Genomic DNA, 19,968 nt, shown 5'->3' with positions numbered 1-19,968 from the left:
TGGACAATATTTTTTTAAGATCTTGTGTTACTGGTACTTGATTGTCAAAAAGCTATTTGAGAGCTAACCATAACACATCTGAAATGGCAGACAGACTAGAACAGGCTATTTTGCTTTTATTTTTCTTCTATTAGATGGACAAAGCTGAATACTGTTATAGTATCTGCTTGGATATTCAGACATGAGATAAATAGCAGATGAGTGCATTAGCTCAGTCTAATGCATTGTTCATGTTAGAAGAGAACTGTTTTAGTTCTTTCTTTTTTATTATTCAATTTTTAAAAGGCTTCAAAATAATTATCCATTCTGCTATAATTCTTAATACACGGCACTTTTGCATGAAACCTCTCTTGATTTTAAACTAAAATTCCAGCAATTTTTCCAACTCTAAATTTCTTATATGCTTGTGAGTTAAACTTTTTTCAGGATCATTTCAGTGTTTATGGATGCATCATTCACAATATTTTGAATTTTGATTATTAAATTGGGTTATATTTTAGTTAGAAAATTGACAGTGGAGTCAAGGAGTCCATTCAATGTTACATCTTTGCCAAGATTGGGTTCACTTTAAGAGATTTTTCATGCCTGGTCCAATGGAAAGATTTCATTTATGACCCTTTTATGGGCAGAGTACTTAGATAAATTTTAAGAGCAGATGGAAACTATGGACAGAAGATTCTTGGCCAGCTTCAACTGTATGCCATCTGTCATCTTTCTTGGAATGGAAAGCTTTAGCAACCATCACTCGTGTACTTGTCTTCTCATGAATAGGTGTTATAACTTGCTGTACATGGTTACAGGTTCTTTTGTATCCCCAAAGACTATTCAGAAGCTATAACAGACACAAAATGCAACAGCCTATCTGATAATTTCAGAGTGATTACTATGATGTAATATTTCTAGACATTGTTTTTTTGTTTCTGGGTGCACTTCAAGGTGCTGGTTATATAAATCTATAAATCTATCCATCTATCTATCTATCTATCTATCTATCTATCTATCTATCTATCTATCTATCTATCTATCAAAATATCATAAAACATTTCCTGTGGTCAACTTTTGATGCTTGACCATGCTAAACAGTTCAGCCTGGGTTACTTTTAAGGGAGAAATATCTCTGAATACCTCCCTGAATTTTTAAGAACTTTTCCAGTGAGGGCAGTATACTAGGAGCTCTGGCATTGTTGAAGCTATTGAGAAATCTGGTAAGGAAATACCTCTGAAATGATGACCCAGTGGGTCATGGTGGGTAGTCCTATGTGGCTTATGACTTCAAAAATTTCAAACCCATCATCTCCAGGCAGAATCTACCTACCTGATAGAAGCAACAAAATAGGGTATGTTACAGCAAATCGTCTACCAGGAAGTAAAACAGATGGAGGCCCATAAGCAAGCAATCTCTTTGATGGTTTCTATCCTTTGGAACAACTTGTCCCTGAGACAAGGATGGTCCTGTTCCTGGAAATATTAAGAAAACAGTGAAAATATTTTTGTTCTGTCAAGCTTTTAGAGATGAAGAGTGGAGTGTACTGATTATGGAAATAAAAATGAGGCTTTGGGGAAGTGTATTGTTGTATTGTCTTAATCTAAATTTATATCTTTGCCATTAGTCTTATTTATGGTATTATGCAGAATTAAGGGAGCACATAATCCAGTTAATTAAAACTGCAACCTGTTCTAGAGACCTCAGTTGTATGTAAAAAAATGTTGGTTTAAAAAAACTTTAACATGCAAAGTAGTCCTTACAAATTAATTTCATATTTGATAAATGCAATATGTCAGGTGCTGAGATCAATATGCAATATGTCAGGTGCTGAGAAGAGGGAGCCAAGCTATTCTTCAAAGCACCTGAAAGCAGGACAAGAAGCAATGGATGGAAACTAGTCAAGGAGAGAAGCAACCTAGAACTAAGGAGAAACTTCCTGACAGTTAGAACAACTAACCAGTGGAACAACCTGCCTCCAGAAGTGGTGAATGCTCCAACACTGGAAGTTTTTAAGAAGAGACTGGACAGCCATTTGTCTGAAATGGTATAGGGTTTCTTGCCTTAGCAGGGGGTTGGACTAGATGACCTCCAAGGTCCCTTCCAACTTCTTCTTCTTCTTCTTCTTCTTCTTCTTCTTCTTCTTATTATTATTATTATTATTATTATTATTATTATTATTATTATTATTATTATTATTATTATTATTATTATTATTATCTAAAATAAATAGTTTCTGAAATTCCCATGTGGAACATAATGTAAAAATCAGATAAACCACTGGAATTTTTCTAAACCAACTGGGCCTTGGTCTGATTCTGAAAAGAATTTTTGGTATATTCTTAAAAATAAAATAGCAGACTTCTCTGTGATATGTTGCTAAAGAAGACACTGTGTGATACTTATGTACTTCTCACTGGAAAATGTCAATGCATTCCATTAAATCTGCAGGAATTCTCAGAATCTTATTTACTTGTATGAAAATGTTTTCTTTCTAAAGATGTCACGCAGGTGATGGAGGGGTGAAATAAACTTTAAAAGCAGCATTTAGATCTCTACAAGAGTCTTTAAAAGACAAAGAATCAGTGCATGCTGGAATGGAAAACCTTAAGGAGGTCACAGGTTTCTCAGATTTTCATTCTAATAGCTTGTTCCAACTACTATAACCGAATATGTGAAAACATTATCATCACATGAAAGCATTATTGTTGTCATTGAGCTCCAACCTACTACTTAACTAAGTCAAATCAATGCAAAGCACCTGAATTCATTCTGAGACTGCGGCTGGTCCATGAAGATTACTGTGCAATCAGCTAATGTATTCAGAGTTTCATTACATTTCATGTTTACTTTTTTTCATTTACCACCACCTTACTACCACTTAGGATTGGGATTTTGTTATTTAATCAGAGGTTTTAAATATATTTCTTCTCATATCCATTATTTCCAATAAAAAACATCATGCTTAGCTGTAATCATCTGATGACAGCTCATAGCTTGCTTTAGGAACTTGGTTTAGGAAATTTCTATATGTGTTAATCTAGCAGTTACTTCTAATTAATCCATAACCAATACTTATTCACAACAGTCCCTAAACAGATTACATCTTCCATTCAGTAAAAATGGATAGGATCGGATCGGATCGGATCAGATAGGATAGGATAGGATAGGGTAGGGTAGGGTAGGATACGGTAGGGTACGGTAGGGTAGGGTAGGGTAGGGTAGGGTAGCATAGGACGGGAGGGGAGGAGAGGAGGAGAGGAGAGGAGAGGAGAAGCCAAGTGCTGAAACTCTATTAAGGAACTCTACTTTGAACCATTTTGTGGTCGGTCTTAATAGTTATTTAAAATAGATTTAAGTATTTTAGTTTTCTCTTTTTGAATGTCATCACTAGGCTACTATTTGGTTGATATTGTGTTATAAAGCTATACTTGTTTTGTTTTTTGCTGCTCATGTTGAAGTGTAAAGCCTTTTATATTTATTTATTATTTATTTATTTATTTATTTATTTATTTATTTATTATTTATTTATTTATTTATTTATTTATTTATAATATTGGATATTTAAAAAGCAACGTGATGACTGGGTTGATCAATAATTCAATAGTGTATCTCATTGATATTGATCAATAATTCAATAGTGTATCTCATATTACAACATCAAATATTTCCTCTCTTTTTCCATTAATATCTGCTATCTCATATTGGGCTAATACAGTTCTTATTGTTATCAACTAAATAAAAACATTTTTGTTAAATTTATCAATAATTTTTAGCCTATACATATCTTGATTGCGTTTGCACTTAATATCCTTGCATAAACAATATCCTGTTATTGCTTTTTTCCCCAAATTTTAATTTCCCATCAATATTCAAGAAAACAATATTATTTATGATTTCCAAGTACCGGTACTTTATATTTAGGTGACCAAAAGCTTCCCTTATCTCAACTTTTCCCTTTTTCTCTTTTCATACCAGAGTCTAATATTCTGGTTACACATCTTATCTATTTAAGTATAATGTTATAATACAATACAATACAATACAATACAATACAATACAATACAATACAATACAATACAATACAATACAATACTATACTATACTATACTATACTATACTATACTATACTATACTATACTATACTATACTATACTAATATCATAGTAATATAATATCCCCTCTAATAAGTCAACGCCATTATTTTCTTCAGCCTTACTCTGGATTTCTTCCTTTGCCAGCTCACCTTCCATGTCGGTGCCTTTGAATCATCAAATAGTTTTCCCTCTATTTTTATACATATTATTTGGAAAAAGAAAGACCATTGGTTGATGTTTTTTGGAAGAACAAACCTACTGGTATTCATTAAACTGCCTCCCTGCTATTCCAATTTCCCACAATTGTCCTGATAACTTTATCTTCCATTCAGTCTGTTCTTCTTTCTTTTCCTCAAATATATTCTGATTTCTTGATTTGTGAAAAGTATTTTCCATTTTCAATGTTGTCACTCCATTTTCTGATTTTTCAGTTGGCTGGGTCTGTTGGTCAGTTGGGTCCTCTGTCTTAGTGTTTCATTGTTCCAATGTTCCTTTTGTTTTCTGTGTTGTTACTTCTTTGCTTGTAATCAAGATCCAGGTTTGTATATTTAAATTAGAACATTGTTCCTTTGTGTTGTTTCTTATTTTATCACAAGCTGCAAGTATAGTTTCAAGTACTGATTTCAAGATGGAAAGGATTTTTTCCTGATCTTCATCCATATTTTCTTAATAATATGTTAAGTTGAAGACTTTAGAATCAAACATTAAAAATAATTTTTGTTTTTTCTAACTGGGTATAGGACATCTATTTCACATTTTATAGGTAGTTTTACAGGTGGTCTTTATAATAGAAATTGTTTATCAAGTAAGAGTTTATAATCCAAGGTGTTCCATCATCTTGTGTAATAATAAATGCTTCTCATTCATGGAAATAGGAAAGCAGTTCCCCAAGCATAGTTCTGAGAGTCAGTAAAAGTTTATGTTCATAGTTCAGGCAGGCCAGCTTCCAAAACTGTACATCATCCCTGCCACACAGATAAGCTGCCCAGAAATCCTTTCTTTGCAGCTGGGTTTTTCCAAGTTAGTAGCTGTCAAGGTCAAACAAATTTTATCTGAAGTGTGGACTTCAAGCCAAGTTTCTTTTAGGCAATAACAAATTATAATACCATAATTCACCACAAGATGTCACCAATGTCATTTTATAGCTTTTTAAGTCCACAACTTATATGGCGTTTTTTCAAGACTTATTTTAAAAAAAACAGTCTCCAATAAGAAAAAAGAACACTTTTAGTCCCCAAGTTTCAAAATCCAATTAGATTAAAATTAATCTTATAGTTGCTCTGTTTCCCCTGGATAGTTAGTTGCCACTATTTTTAGAGGGTGGGTTAAAAATTCCCTTCCCTCTCTCCTCACAGGGGGAAAAATGCTTTGAGCAGCTTTTTCAGGAAATAAAACTTAGAATCTTAAAGAGAGGATCAGGTCTCACCCAGTTTCATCCCTGGTGCTTGAAAGTTGCTTGGTGGTGCTTTTGACTTCGGCTGTCAGTAGTTTTGTGATCGGCTATATTAATATAGCCAGTCCTTCCCCTGCCGGTTTGGAGGGCTTCCCCAGATCAAATGGAAGGGCTGCTGCCCTCCCGCAATCAACGGGGGTCCCCTCATTGCTCGTCGCCTCTACAGGGCAACATTTGACCCTTTCCAGGGACCCCCAGCGGAGCGAATTCACACGTGAAAGATGGAGCCCCGTCTTCATGCATCTGTAGTGCCACAATGTCAAGCCGGAAGTCCAAACCAAATATTTATTGATCAGTGTCATATGAGATCATATCACTATTGCTTGTGGTGCCCATAGATCCTAATGTGCCCAAAGGGGGCTTATATTTGCCACCTGCCTGATCTCCTACCTCATTATACATATTAAAAAGTATTTAAATAAAAAAAATATAGAGGAAGGTGACATCCCACAAAGCACTAGCACCCAGAATCATCATTATTTCAATTTAAGCAGGGGAAAAAAGACATAAGGAGGATAAAGGCTGACAAGGATTAATCATATCAAATAATGATCTTTGTAGTTTGTTTAATTTACATTTCCTAACTGGAAATTGCATACATATAATTATCCAATCTTTATCAGCCATTCTGTGAAAGCATGTTCCCCCTTGCCATGGCTGTCACTTTCACTGAATGCTTACAACAGACTTTCAAATTATCACGTGTCCCCATTGGCCCTCAGTGTTATGACCTTTACTTCTATTTGGCCAATATAAGAAACTGGGTCGAATCCCGAGTGCCGCATAACAGAGTGAGCGCCTGTTACTCGTCCCAGCTTCTGCCAACCTAGCAGTTCGAAAGCAGGTAAAAATGCAAGTAGAAAAATAGGGACCACTACGGTGGGAAGGTAACAGCGTTCCGTGCGCCTTTGGCGTCTAGTCATGCCGGCCACATGACCACGGAGACGTCTTCGGACAAGCGCTGGCTCTTCGGCTTTGAAACAGAGATGAGCACCGGCCCCTAGAGTTGGAAACGACTAGCATGCATGTGCGGGGGAACCTTTACCTTTACCTTTTTAAGAAACTGGGAGTAGGGCTCTTTGAGCTGTGCTACAAAAGTGTAGACAAAAACTAGACAGCAGCAAAGAGGTGCAGAAAACTTTTTTATAAACTAGATAATGTCATCAAAAGAAAGTGGAGTTTATTCTCTATTTATATATTGGTGGCTTGCCCTTTTGGTACTTGGTGGTTCCTTGGTGGTTCCTTGATTAGATTGTTGTTTACTGACGCCTTGTTTGTCTGAGTTGGTAGTTTCTGTTTTCTTTTTAATAATATTTTATTAGTTTTCTAATTTTACATTTAGGTATTTAAAAAACAATGTGGTGGCTGGGTTAATCAATAGTTCAATAATATACAAAAATCTTTAGTACAAATCTCAAGTTACAACATCAAATATTTCCTTTCTTTTTCCCTTAATATCTACTACCTCGTATTTAAGCTACCGTAATTCAGTTCTTATTACCGTATATCAACTAAGTAAAAACATCATTATTACATTTATCAATAAATTTTAGCTTATACATATCTTAATTACTTTTACATTCAATCTTTATAGACAACCAATGTCCTGTTGTTGGTTTTTTCCCAATTTTTGTTTTCCATCAATATTCAAATTTAACAGTTGATATTTATAATTTCCAGGCTTTAGGTAAACAAAGTTTCCCTTATCTCAATTCATAACAGAATCTAACATTCAAAATACCCATCTTATCTATTTGAGTATAGTCTTGTTCTATTTTCTAAAAGTTATCTATTTCCCACCATATTAAATCATCTAATTAATAATACAGTATCCCCTTCAATAAATCAAAACCATTATATATATTGTCTGGGTTAATCAATAAACCAAATATATTCATATTTTTTTCTTTTGGGTCTAATTTTTAAATATTAAACAAATAGAATCCTTATTTTCAACTAATTTCCAAATATTTTAAATTTAATGACCAAAATTCCCTTTATCTCAACTTCTCACTTTAACCCTCTAATTAGTAATATGAAATCCCCTCTAATAAATCAAAACCCCAATTTTTTCAGCCTTATTCTGGCTTTCTTCCTTTGCCAACTAGCCTTTCATGTCAATGCTTTTAAATCATCAAACAGATCTCCCTCTATTATTATATATATTATTTGAAATAAGAGAGACCATTTAATTGCCATTTTTTTGGATGGGCTAGCCCAGGGGTCGGCAACCGGAAAAAGGAAAAGAGCCACTCAGAACCGGTTCCGTCACAAACACAAAAAAGTGGGAGCCGCAAAATGTGCGCGCGCGTGCATGCACGCACGCGCATGCGCAAAACAAGGCAAAACGTGCACCAGCCCTGCCCCCATCCACCTCCAGTATGGATGGCTCTGCCAAAAGAAAAGCAGCCGAAGCAAGCCTCCCATTGAGAGAATGGGGCGGCGGAGGCTTGCAAAACGGCGGATCCAGCCTCTGCCGGCGGCTTGCAAAACGGCGGATCCAGCCTCTGCCGGCAGACATGCTTGCAGAATGGCGGATTGAGCCTCTGCTGGCGGCAGAGGCTTGCAGAGCGTGGATCCAGCCTCCGCTGCCGACAGAGGCTGGATCCGCCGTTCTGCAAGCCTCCGCCGCCGGTTAATACCCTGTATTCAGCTCTGGGAAGTGGGGGGGAGGGGGAGTTTGGGGGGAGGGGGAGCTCCACGGTGCAAAAATAAAGCCCTGCCGCTCTTCGTGTTGCTTGCCCAACTGGCTGTCACGGGACCGCACGGATCGCCTTGCTCCCACCGGCAGCTGATTCCTTCGAGTCTGGTCTCGAGCGATTTTGCATTTTCTCCAGTGCTGAAAGCCACTCGGGGAACTTGAGTTACCGGCTCCCCGATCGCTCCACCCTCATCTTCTCTTCGTTCCCGCTTCCCCTTCCGAAGGTTCCTCTCGCCGTCCGTGACTAAAGTCCCACTCCCACCCCCCGCGGCAGGTTGGATCCCCCCCAACTCTTGAGTACCTACAGCCCCACGCTGCCCTCCCCCGGGCCACCGCAGCCGGAGAGGACGGCTCTGAAGTTAGATATTCCGCCCGTAAGTCGCAGAGGGACCCCGGGTGTTCATAATTGATCCATAAAAACCTAATACCGAATAAAACTACGATACATCAATAAAAAGATCCAATTTGATTTTCCCCCCCGCTACACACACACACACACACACACAGGTTGGAGACCCTCCGACGTGGCTTGGGCACCCAGAGGCTCCCGCTGCCCCCTTTTCTCCACCGGGCGAGAGAGGCAAAACGTGCACCAGCCCTGCCCCCATCCACCTCCAGTATGGATGGCTCTGCCAAAAGAAAAGCAGCCGAAGCAAGCCTCCCATTGAGAGAATGGGGCGGCGGAGGCTTGCAAAATGGCGGATCGAGCCTCTGCCAGCAACGGAGGCTTGCAGAACGGCGGATCGAGCCTCTGCCAGCGGCGGAGGCTTGCAGAACGGCGGATCGAGCCTCTGCCGGCGGCGGAGGCTTGCAGAACGGCGGATCGAGCCTCTGCCGGCGGCGGAGGCTTGCAGAACGGCGGATCGAGCCTCTGCCGGCGGCGGAGGCTTGCAGAACGGCGGATCGAGCCTCTGCCGGCGGCGGAGGCTTGCAGAACGGCGGATCGAGCCTCTACCGGCGGCAGAGGCTGGATCCGCGCTCTGCAAGCCTCTGCCGCCAGCAGAGGCTCAATCCGCCATTCTGCAAGCGTGTCTGCCGGCAGAGGCTGGATCCGCCGTTTTGGAAGCCTCCGCCGCTGGCAGAGGCTCGATCCGCCGTTTTGCAAGCCTCCGCTGCCGGCAGAGGCTCGATCCGCCGTTTTGCAAGCCCCGGCGACGAGAGGGAACGGGGGAAGCGCGCACAGCCCCGACGACGAGAGGGAAGGGGGGGAAGCGCGCACAGCCCCGGCGACGAGAGGGAACGGGGGAAGCGCGCACAGCCCCGGCGACGAGAGGGAACGGGGGGAAGCGCGCACAGCCCCGGCGACGAGAGGGAAGGGGGGGAAGCGCGCACAGCCCCGGCGACGAGAGGGAAGGGGGGGAAGCGCGCACAGCCCCAGCAATGAGAGGGAAGGGGGGGAAGCGCGCAGAGCCCCGGCGACGAGAGGGAACGGGGGAAGCGCGCACAGCCCCGGCGACGAGAGGGAAGGGGGGGAAGCGCGCACAGCCCCAGCAATGAGAGGGAAGGGGGGGAAGCGCGCAGAGCCCCGGCGACGAGAGGGAAGGGGGGGAAGCGCGCACAGCCCCGGCGATGAGAGGGAAGGGGGGAAGCGCGCACAGCCCCAGCGATGAGAGGGAAGGGGGGTAAGCGTGCACAGCCCCAGCGACGAGAGGGAAGGGGGGGAAGCGCGCAGAGCCCTGGCGATGAGAGGGAAGGGGGGGAAGCGCGCACAGCCCCGGCGACGAGAGGGAAGGGGGTGGAAGCGCGCACAGCCCCGGCGACGAGAGGGAAGGGGGGGAAGCGCGCAGAGCCCCGGCGACGAGAGGGAAGGGGGGGAAGCACATACAGCCCCGGTGACGAGAGGGAAGGGGGGAAGCGCGCAGAGCCCCGGCGACGAGAGGGAAGGGGGGGAAGCGCGCACAGCCCCGGCGACGAGAGGGAAGGGGGGGAAGCGCGCACAGCCCCGGCAACGAGAGGGAAGGGGGGAAGCGCGCACAGCCCCGGCGACGAGAGGGAAGGGGGGGAAGCACGCACAGCCCCGGTGACGAGAGGGAAGGGGGGGAAGCGCGCACAGCCCCGGCAACGAGAGGGAAGGGGGGGAAGCGCACACAGCCCCGGCGACGAGAGGGAAGGGGGGGAAGCGCGCACAGCCCCGGCGATGAGAGGGAAGGGGGGGAAGCGCATACAGCCCCGGTGACGAGAGGGAAGGGGGGAAGCGCGCAGAGCCCCGGCGACGAGAGGGAAGGGGGGGAAGCGCGCACAGCCCCGGCGATGAGAGGGAAGGGGGGGAAGCGCGCACAGCCCCGGCAACGAGAGGGAAGGGGGGAAGCGCGCACAGCCCCGGCGACGAGAGGGAAGGGGGGGAAGCACGCACAGCCCCGGTGATGAGAGGGAAGGGGGGGAAGCGCGCACAGCCCCGGCAACGAGAGGGAAGGGGGGGAAGCGCACACAGCCCCGGTGACGAGAGGGAAGGGGGGGAAGCGCGCACAGCCCCGGCGATGAGAGGGAAGGGGGGGAAGCGCGCACAGCCCCGGCAACGAGAGGGAAGGGGGGGAAGCGCACACAGCCCCGGCGACGAGAGGGAAGGGGGGGAAGCGCGCACAGCCCTGGCGATGAAAGGGAAGGGGGGGAAGCGCGCACAGCCCCGGCGATGAGAGGGAAGGGGGGAAGCGCGCACAGCCCCGGCGACGAGAGGGAAGGGGGGGAAGCGCACACAGCCCCGGCGACGAGAGGGAAGGGGGGGAAGCGCGCACAGCCCTGGCGATGAAAGGGAAGGGGGGGAAATGCGCACAGCCTCGGCGATGAGATGGAAGGGGGGGCGGAAAGGAAGCAGATCTACTCACGTTTTAGTTCTCCCGTCTCTTTCTCCACTCTGCCAAGTGCAGTAAAAAAACAAAGAGGTTTGTGGGTAGCCCACAAACGGTTTGTGGACGGTCCCACAAACCAACCAATCAATTTAAACTTTTCAAATTTTTTTGTGAGAAGTTTAAATTGATTAAGTTTTTTTAGTGCCACTTTTTTTTTCACAGGGAGGAGGCCTGGGAGCCGCATGGGACGGCTCGAAGAGCCGCATGCGGCTCCGGAGCCGCGGGTTGCCGACCTGTGGGCTGAACACATTTGTGTTCATTAGATCATCTCCCTATTATTCCAATTTCCCATAATTATCCTGGTATGTTTATCTTCCATTTAATCTGTTCGTCTTTCTCCTCAAATTTCTTTTGATTTATATAGAAAGTCTTTTCCATTTTCAGCATTGTCACTCCCTTTTCTGGATTTTCCATTAACTGGATTTGTTGGTCAATTGAGTCCTCTGTCTTAGTATTTGATTGTTCCACTTCTTCTGTTATCTTCTGCGTTGTTAGTTCTTTAGTTGTTGTCAAAATTTGGGTTTGTATATGTAAGTTGGCATCTTGTTCTTTTATGTTAGGTCTTATTTTGTCACAAGTTGAAAGAATGGTTTCGTGTATTGCTTTCAGCATGGAAAGAATCTTTCCCTGATCTTCATCCATATTCTCTTAATAGTGTGCTGAGGATTTTAAAATCAGACATTAAAAATAATTTTATAACTAGGTATGGGACCTCTATTTTATGTATTATAGGTGGTCTTTATAGTAGAAGTTGTTTGTCAAGTAAAATTTTATAATCCAAGGTATCTCATCATCTCATGTAATAACCAATGTTCCTCAGATAAAGAAATAGGAAAGCAATTCCCCACATATAGCTCTGAAAGTCAGTAAAGGTTTACATTCATAGTTCAAGCAGGCCAGTTATGCCACCCAGAAATTCTCTTTACAGCTGAATTTCTCACAGGTGGTATCTATCAAGGTCGAAAGAGTTTTATCTGATGTCTGGGCTTCAAGTCAAGTCTCTTTTAGGTAGTAACAAGTTGTATTACCAAATCTCACCACAAGATGTCACCGATGCTGTTTAAAGTTTTTTAAGTCCAAAATTTTTATAATCCTTTTTCCAGTTTTATTTCTTTTTTGTAGATAAAAACAAAAGTCTCCAGTAAAAATAAGAAAACTTTTGGTTCCCAAATTTCAGAAACATATAAATCATTAGATTAAAATTGTTCTTTTAGTGTTTTAACTGCCCTGGGTATTCAGTCGCCACTGTTCTTAGAGGGTGGGGTAGAATTTCCCTTCCCTCTCTCCTCACAGAGGGAAAAGATACTTTGGGCAGCTTTTATAGGAAAAGAAAATACTTAAGATCTTAAAGAGAAGAACAGATCTCACCCAGTTTTATCCATATTGCTTTAGAAGTGCTTAATGGTAAGTTTGACTTTGGCTGTCTGCAGCTTAGTGATGAGCCACATTGCTAGGGCCAGTCTTTCCTTTGCCAGTTTGGAGGGCTGCCCCAGATCAAGCCAAAGGGCTGCTGCCCTTCTCCAATCAAGTGGGGGTCCCCTCCTTGCTCATCACCCCTACAGGGTAACTTTCAACCCTTGCCAGGGTCCCCCAGCAGAACAAAATTGAACATGGAAGACGGAGCTCATCTTCCAGCATCCACGGCAGCTGTGATGGCAAACCCTGAGTTGGTAGTTTCTTGATTAGAGTATTGTTTACTTCTTGTTGGTTTAATGTTAATATTGGTGTTAATCTCTGCTCATCTGAGTATTTATTGCTGGTGAGGAAGTGATTTAGATTTTTTTTCCTTTTGGGCTTTTTGATTGTCTCTTTTGAATGGTAAGTAGATATTATTTGTGTCTATGTGCCCGTTGATGGCTGATTTGGCTGAGTGTCAGGTTTCCAGGAATTCTCTACCCCCACTCCCATCTAATATTCATCATTTGGTAAAGAAATGTCTGCAAGAAAACAACCAAGCTCAGAGAGTACCAATAAACCTATAGTTCAACCCTGAGCTACAGATATTCTCTTCTGTTGGATTTAAACTGTAGATCTGCTTATGATCCAAAAAGCATTTATACATAGCTTTCTCTAGGAGATCCTAATTCAAATCTCAGTGAAGCATTAAAGATAAATTGAGAAAATGGAGAATAATTCTCAAGAACTTTAACTGAATTGTTTCCAACAGCTCCCAGGAAAAAAGTCTTGACAATTAACGTATCTATTGCTTTTGAAGCCCTCAGTGTGCAAGATGAAATGTCATAAATTTATTGTTTTCAAAAAAGGATTAATTAATAGGAAATTAGTTTATTTCATTTATTTGAATGCCATTCATTTGTTATTTATGTTGGCAACTAGAACATCTTTTAGTGAATAGGATGCCTTCATTTTGGATTAGTTGTAAGCTTTTTCAATGGAAAAAGGTAAAAGATTCTGCTGGAAAGTACTTTAAGAAGGAATGGCAACATTATTGACATATAATATCAGGGAGATAGGTCCAAGTGATAAATCAGGGAAGTGCAATATATTACTTGATAGAGCCTGTATTTACAGTTAAATTAAAAATAGGTAGGACAAGAATGTAGCCCTATTTAATACCCAGTGTGATAGGAATAAGATTAGTAAGGACTCCATTGGCATTATATTTTACTTGTGTGTAAAAATTTTCAGTGAATAAAATGATCAGACTGTATAGAGTTAAGTGATTATCAAAATTCCAATTAATTTTCTCCACAATCTTTCTCGCCAAATTATATCAAATTCTCCTTTCAAATAAATGAAGTCAGCACAGAGGGATCCCTTTGGCCATAAGAAGTATTGTTCTATCAAGTCATGCAGAATGTTATGTTGATCAAAGCTTCAATATCTAGGTCTCATTCTGTGTTTTTTCTCCATAGTTAGAATATTTTGTTAGAAGATCCAATCAAGAAGCTCATTTAATGTTTAGTTCTTTAGTATTTGGCATATAGTTGTTTATTATTGTTGTTGTTTGTCCCACAGTCAGCCAGATGTTCAGACTGGATTTGGCATTTTTGTTTACCTATCAAGTCCTTTCCAAGGACCTAGGATAGGCAGATGTGGATGTTTGATGGTGTTATATTGTTTATCACACAGTCAGCCAGATCTTCAGATTGGGGTTGGCATTTTTGTCTACCTATCGAGTTCTTACCAAGGACTTGGGATAGGCAGATCTGGATGTTTGATGATGTTACAGATATTGTCACAGGATGTAAACTGTTCCAAGTAATGCTGCCTTTTGCAATTGATTGATGGTGAATTTGTCGATGTCAATGGTGTTCAAGTGGTGCTCCAGTTGTTTTGGGATTACACTTAAGAACTTCTCCAGTTCTTTCTCTTCTATTCTGCTGTCTCCAAGCATAGCCACATCCACCTTCCAGACTTTTTTGTCTTTCTTATCGACAATTGTTAATTCCAGACTGTTATGTGGCAGGTGCCTGTCTGATTGAATTCTAAAGTCCCAGAGCAATTTAACTTCTTCATTTTCTGACTTTCTCTATTTTATGGCTCCACCAGTTCTTGTCTGCAGGCAAATTATATTTCTTTTTTTTATATGCATAATATTTTATTGGTTTAACTATGACAATCTCCAGTGCCTAGTGTACAGTGTGTTGTCTTGGTTAATGTTTTAATAAAAGGGGGAAAAAAGAATAATCAATTAACAATCAGTAATGATTAAGTTTGATAATTCCATAATTATTATATTAATTAACAATATATTTCTTTGATCTTCCCTTCTCCCATTTATATTCTCCTTCTTCAACCTTAAACAAAATGTAATTCTTAATATTTTCAATATATAAATGGTTAAAATATAAACACATTTTTATATTTGTACAAATAATAATCTCTATGTATAGCATTTTTGTTAACTTATATTATTCTTATAACCATCATCTCATTAATTCACCATGCATTCTATTTTCATAATTTTTGTTTAAGCTTAATTTCCCTTATATTCAATCCAATTCTTAGCAGTCATAGTTTCTCCATATGTTAGTCATCTAAATATCCAAATTTTCCCTATCATGCATTATAGAAATCCTGTACTTATTATCTATCTTATAGTATCTAGGTATAACATCCTTTTAAATCAGTTTCTATTTCACTTATATTAATAAAAGTTACATCAATCCACTATTTTTACATTTCATGTATTGTAGAACTATTTAAACTGGCTTAATATACTGAATCTGTAATTTTGACTGGCTGATAAATTGACTTTGGAATTAAAACATTGATGAAAGATTATTTGAAGGGGGGAGATGACATGGATATCAGCCATTTGTCCAAAATGGTATAGGGTTTCCTGCCTGAGCAGGGGGTTGGACTAGATGACCTCCAAGGTCCCTTCCAACTTTATTATTATTAGTAGTATTAGTATTAGTTTTTAAAAATGACAGGATGCCACATTCAATATTTTCTCCTGAAGGACTTAGCCTGAAAAATCAAGGGCCTCCAGAAGCAATATTTCAAGGCAAGATAAATACTTTCCTGGAGAAAATATATGTAATGTTAGGACAAATACAAATGACAATAGACTCAAACCATGACAAAATTCGAAACAAATTTGATGATTTAAATAAGCATATTTCCAATCTAAATCTACAATTAAAAAATACTCAGGAAATAACATCAAAGGAACAAAAAAATCAGACAGCAGATTACAAACTAGAAGAGTTTGATCAAATTGATGAAATAACAAAGGAAAAGAATTACAATTTGAGACAAACAGGAAAAAATCTACAAGGTTCTGATACAACAAGAAAAATGGAATTATTAGGAGAACCATTGAAGTTTGGGGGACAGAAAGAATTTATCGTACTTACTTCATCTTTTGTATTCCCAACAACATTTGTAAAAATACAGAAGCTGTTGGGTAATTGAATTACATCAACTTGGAAAATTACTTGGCAAAAGAAGATCAGAGACAGATAGAAGAGATTTGACTTGCCCTACCAGATGGACTATTACGTGAATAAACATTTGTTTGAATATAGCTAAAACAACAGAAAATTTCGAACATAAACGGGCCTTACAACAAGAAGGATAATGAGATTTAAGTAATATAGTATGTTTTATAATATATTAAATATTAAAATAGTAGGTTGATGTAACTTTTATTAATATATAAGTAAAATATAAACTGATTAAAAAGGATGTTATATCCAGATACTATAAGACAGATATAAAAGTATAGTATTTTTATAATCCATGACATAAAATATTGGGATGATGTACCTAAATGGAAAAATTTAGACAGATGACTAATATGAAGAAATTATGACTGATAAGAATTGGATTGAATATAAAAGAATCTAACTGAACAAAAATTATAAAAATAGGATGTATGCTAAACCAATGAGAAGATGGTTATGAGAACAATATAAGCTGAAAAAAATGTTATATAGAGATTATTAATATTTGTATAAATATAAAAAATGCCTATACCTAATCATTTATATATTGAAAATATTAAGAGTTATATTTTGGCTAAGGTTGAAGAAGTAAAATACAAATGGGAGAAGGGAAGATCAAAGAAATGTATCATTAATTAATATATTAATTATGGAATTATCAAATTTAATCATTATTGTCTGTTAATTAATTATTACTGTCCTTTGTTTTTTTTTCTTGTTAAAATATAAACCAAGACAACATGCTGTACACCAGGCACTGGAGATTGTTATAGTTAAAAACCAATAAAATATCTATTAAAAATTATATAGTCCATTCCATTTTTATTATTATACCAGAATCTTGTAGACTTTTTCCTGTCTGTATTAGATTGTAATTCTTTTCATTTGTTGTTTCATCAATTAAAAGGCAAATTATATTTCCTGCAGATCTGCCAATACACCATTGTCATGCCGCTGCTTGTAGTCAGTCTGTGTGATCTTCTTGCAGCAGCTTACCAGTGGTCCACTGTTTCTTCAGTTTCTTTGTGTAGGCAGCACTTACTATCTGTTGCTGTCTTCTCAATTCTGGCTTTCTATGCATTTGTCCTTAAGGCTTGGTCTTGTGCAGCCAGAATTAGTCCCTCAGTCTCTTTCTTCAACTTTCCTGCTCTTAGCCATTGCCAGGACTTGTTATTATCTACTTTCCCAGCTATTTTTTTAATGTACTGGCCATGTAGTGCTTTGTCTTCCCATGCCTCCATTCTGTTTTTCATTTGGTCTTTCTTGTAGGCCAGTTTAGTCTCTCCAATAATCAGTAAGCCTTCCTGGCATACTAACTTCAGTGCATCTTCTTCATTGTCCTTCAGATATTCTTCCAAAGCCCTTTTTTCTTCTTCAACCATCTGATGTACTTACAACATTCCACACCCACCTATTTGCCTTGGCAGATAGAGTCTGTCAATGTCGCTGCGTGGATGAAGGGCATGATTCATTATCATTATTTTTCTGGCCTTCCTATCCATTGCTTTTAGTTCTGCTTGAGTACAGTTCACTATGTGTGTCTAATGATTGGAATTACCCAGGTATTGATTGCTTTGGAGGTATTTCCTCCATTGAGTTTGGACTTTAAGATGTTCTTCACTGTCTTGATGTATTCACATCTAATCATTTTCTTGATTAGTGTGCTTGATTTTGTCATCTATATTCTTAATGTTATTTTTTTTTTGGGGGGGGCATCTTGATTCCTTCAGTTTTCACTATTTTTCCTTGTTTGATAGTGAATGTGGCACATTTGTCCAATCCAAATTTCATTGTAATATCTTAGCTATATATACGGACAGTGTTCAGCAGCAATTCTATTTCAGCTCTTTTTCCATACAGCTTCAGATCATCCATGTAAAGGAGATGGGATAGTCTGGCAAATATTCTGATGTTTGATAGTCATGGCCTGAGTTATTCAGTATTGTTGACAGAGGAAACAGTGCAATGACAAATAGTAGTGCTGATAGTGAATCTCCTTGAAATATTCCTCTCTTGATATTAACCGCTCCCAGTCTCTCACCATCAATCTGCAACTGCATCTTCCATTGTGCCATTGATGCACAAAGCTTCTGATGTTTCCTACTGACTCCTGTTACTTCTAGACACTTGATTATCCAGTCATGTGGCAGAGAGTCAAATGCCTTTTGGTAGTCAATCCATGCTACGTTCAGGTTGGTCTTCCTTCTCTTGCAGTTTTCCAAAATCATTTTGTTAATTGGGAGTTGATCTTTTGTTCCTCTGCTATTAGCATGGTTTCCCTTCTGCTCAGGTGGAAAGAGATTTTTTCCAACTAGATGCTGTTGGACTGCATCAGCTAACACACCAGTTAACAGTTTGAAAGTTGTTGATAAGCAGGTAATTGGTCTGTAGTAGCCTGGTGCTGCCCCTTTTGCTGGATATTTCATTATCAGGTAGGTTCTGCCAGATGTTAGCTACTCTTCAATTTCACCTCCTTGTATTATGTTATTAAATTACTTGGCAACGAGTGGGTATAGACCAGTTAGATTTTTCAACCAAAAACCATGCAGTTCATCTTCACCTGGTGCTGACCTGTTCTTGATCTTCCTTGCTCTTTTCTCTACCATTTCTGCTGTTATTACTAGTTCTTTCATGTCAACTTTTTTATTCTTATCCACCTCTTTTAACCAAGCTGCATTCTTATTATATTTCTTTTGGTTATCCCATATCTGCACCCAGAACTGTACTGTTTCTTCCTTGTCAGGTACTGACTGCAGTTTTTCTATTGATGGATTGGTAGAAACATTTCTGATTGGATTTGTAATGTATTGGGCTTGCTTTGTTAAGGGAACACCACATGGTAATTGCTGGAAGTCTGTTTGAGCAGGGAAGCTAGCTAACGGCTCCCAGCTCCTCAGACAACCCATCTCCAGCACTGCTATTGGTTGCCCCTAGGGCAGCAATAGGTTGCTTCAAACCTAATCACTGCCACCTAGGGGACAGGGTATAAATTGCTGCATCTGCAGCCCTGTTCTCCAGTTCAGATCCTGCAAACAATAAACCATGATCTTTGCTGAACTCACTTGCCTCGTCTTCATTCCTGTGCAATGAACCCAGTACACAACACTGTCGACGAAGGTGGGATCCTGCTTTTCCATTGAAACTGAAAGTCACACACCCCCTACGGTTGGCTAGCTAAGCCACGCTAATGACCACGTGCTCAGAGGACCAGTCCCTGGGCCATGGAAAGGCAGGATTCGAAGACACTGAGATCCAGCCGCGAAGACCAGCAGAATGCCCAAGGTCAGAAGGCTGCAAGAATTTAACATCAAGCAACCAGAAGAATGGCCCTCGTACCTGTCCCAGATCGAGAACTACCTTCGGGCAAACCAGGTTGCAAAGGACGGACTGAAGGCTGCCACGCTACTCTGTGTGTGCGGCCCAGCAACGTTCGATCTAGCAGAGAACCTGTTCGCGCCAACACCATTGGAGTCCTTCTCCTACGCAAAATTGAAGAAGCTCAGAAAACATTTCCAACCAAAGATGTCGGTGATTGCATGGCACTACGCCTTCAAGCAAAGAATACAGCAACTGGGACAGACCGCATCCAAGTACATCATGGCCTTCAGGCAGGCCGCATGCCTGTGCCAATTCTCAGATGTCGAAGAGAGACTTCGAGACCGGCTCGTCTGTGGCCTCTGCAACTGAGAGCTACAGCAGAAACTATTTGCCAGAGAGGTCCTATCATTTTTGGATGCCCAGAAGGAAGTCATGGCGGACAAAGCCGAGCTATCCGGCCCACCAAAACAATGCAACGTGAAGAAGCCATCCACCATGAGGATGCAGAACTCACAGAAGGCCTCGAAGAAGACACCAAAGTTGACAAGTTGCACAGACAACCCGACCAACAGCACCACATCAGGAAGCAACAAGAGACTACTTACAAGGCAGATCCCTTGCCTAGATGTCCAGGTTGTGGCAGCTGCCACCAAC

The sequence above is a fragment of the Vipera berus genome (genome assembly GCF_964194415.1).
Source record: "Vipera berus genome assembly, chromosome: 4".
Lineage (NCBI taxonomy): Eukaryota > Metazoa > Chordata > Lepidosauria > Squamata > Viperidae > Vipera > Vipera berus.
This window is presented reverse-complemented; position numbering follows the sequence as displayed.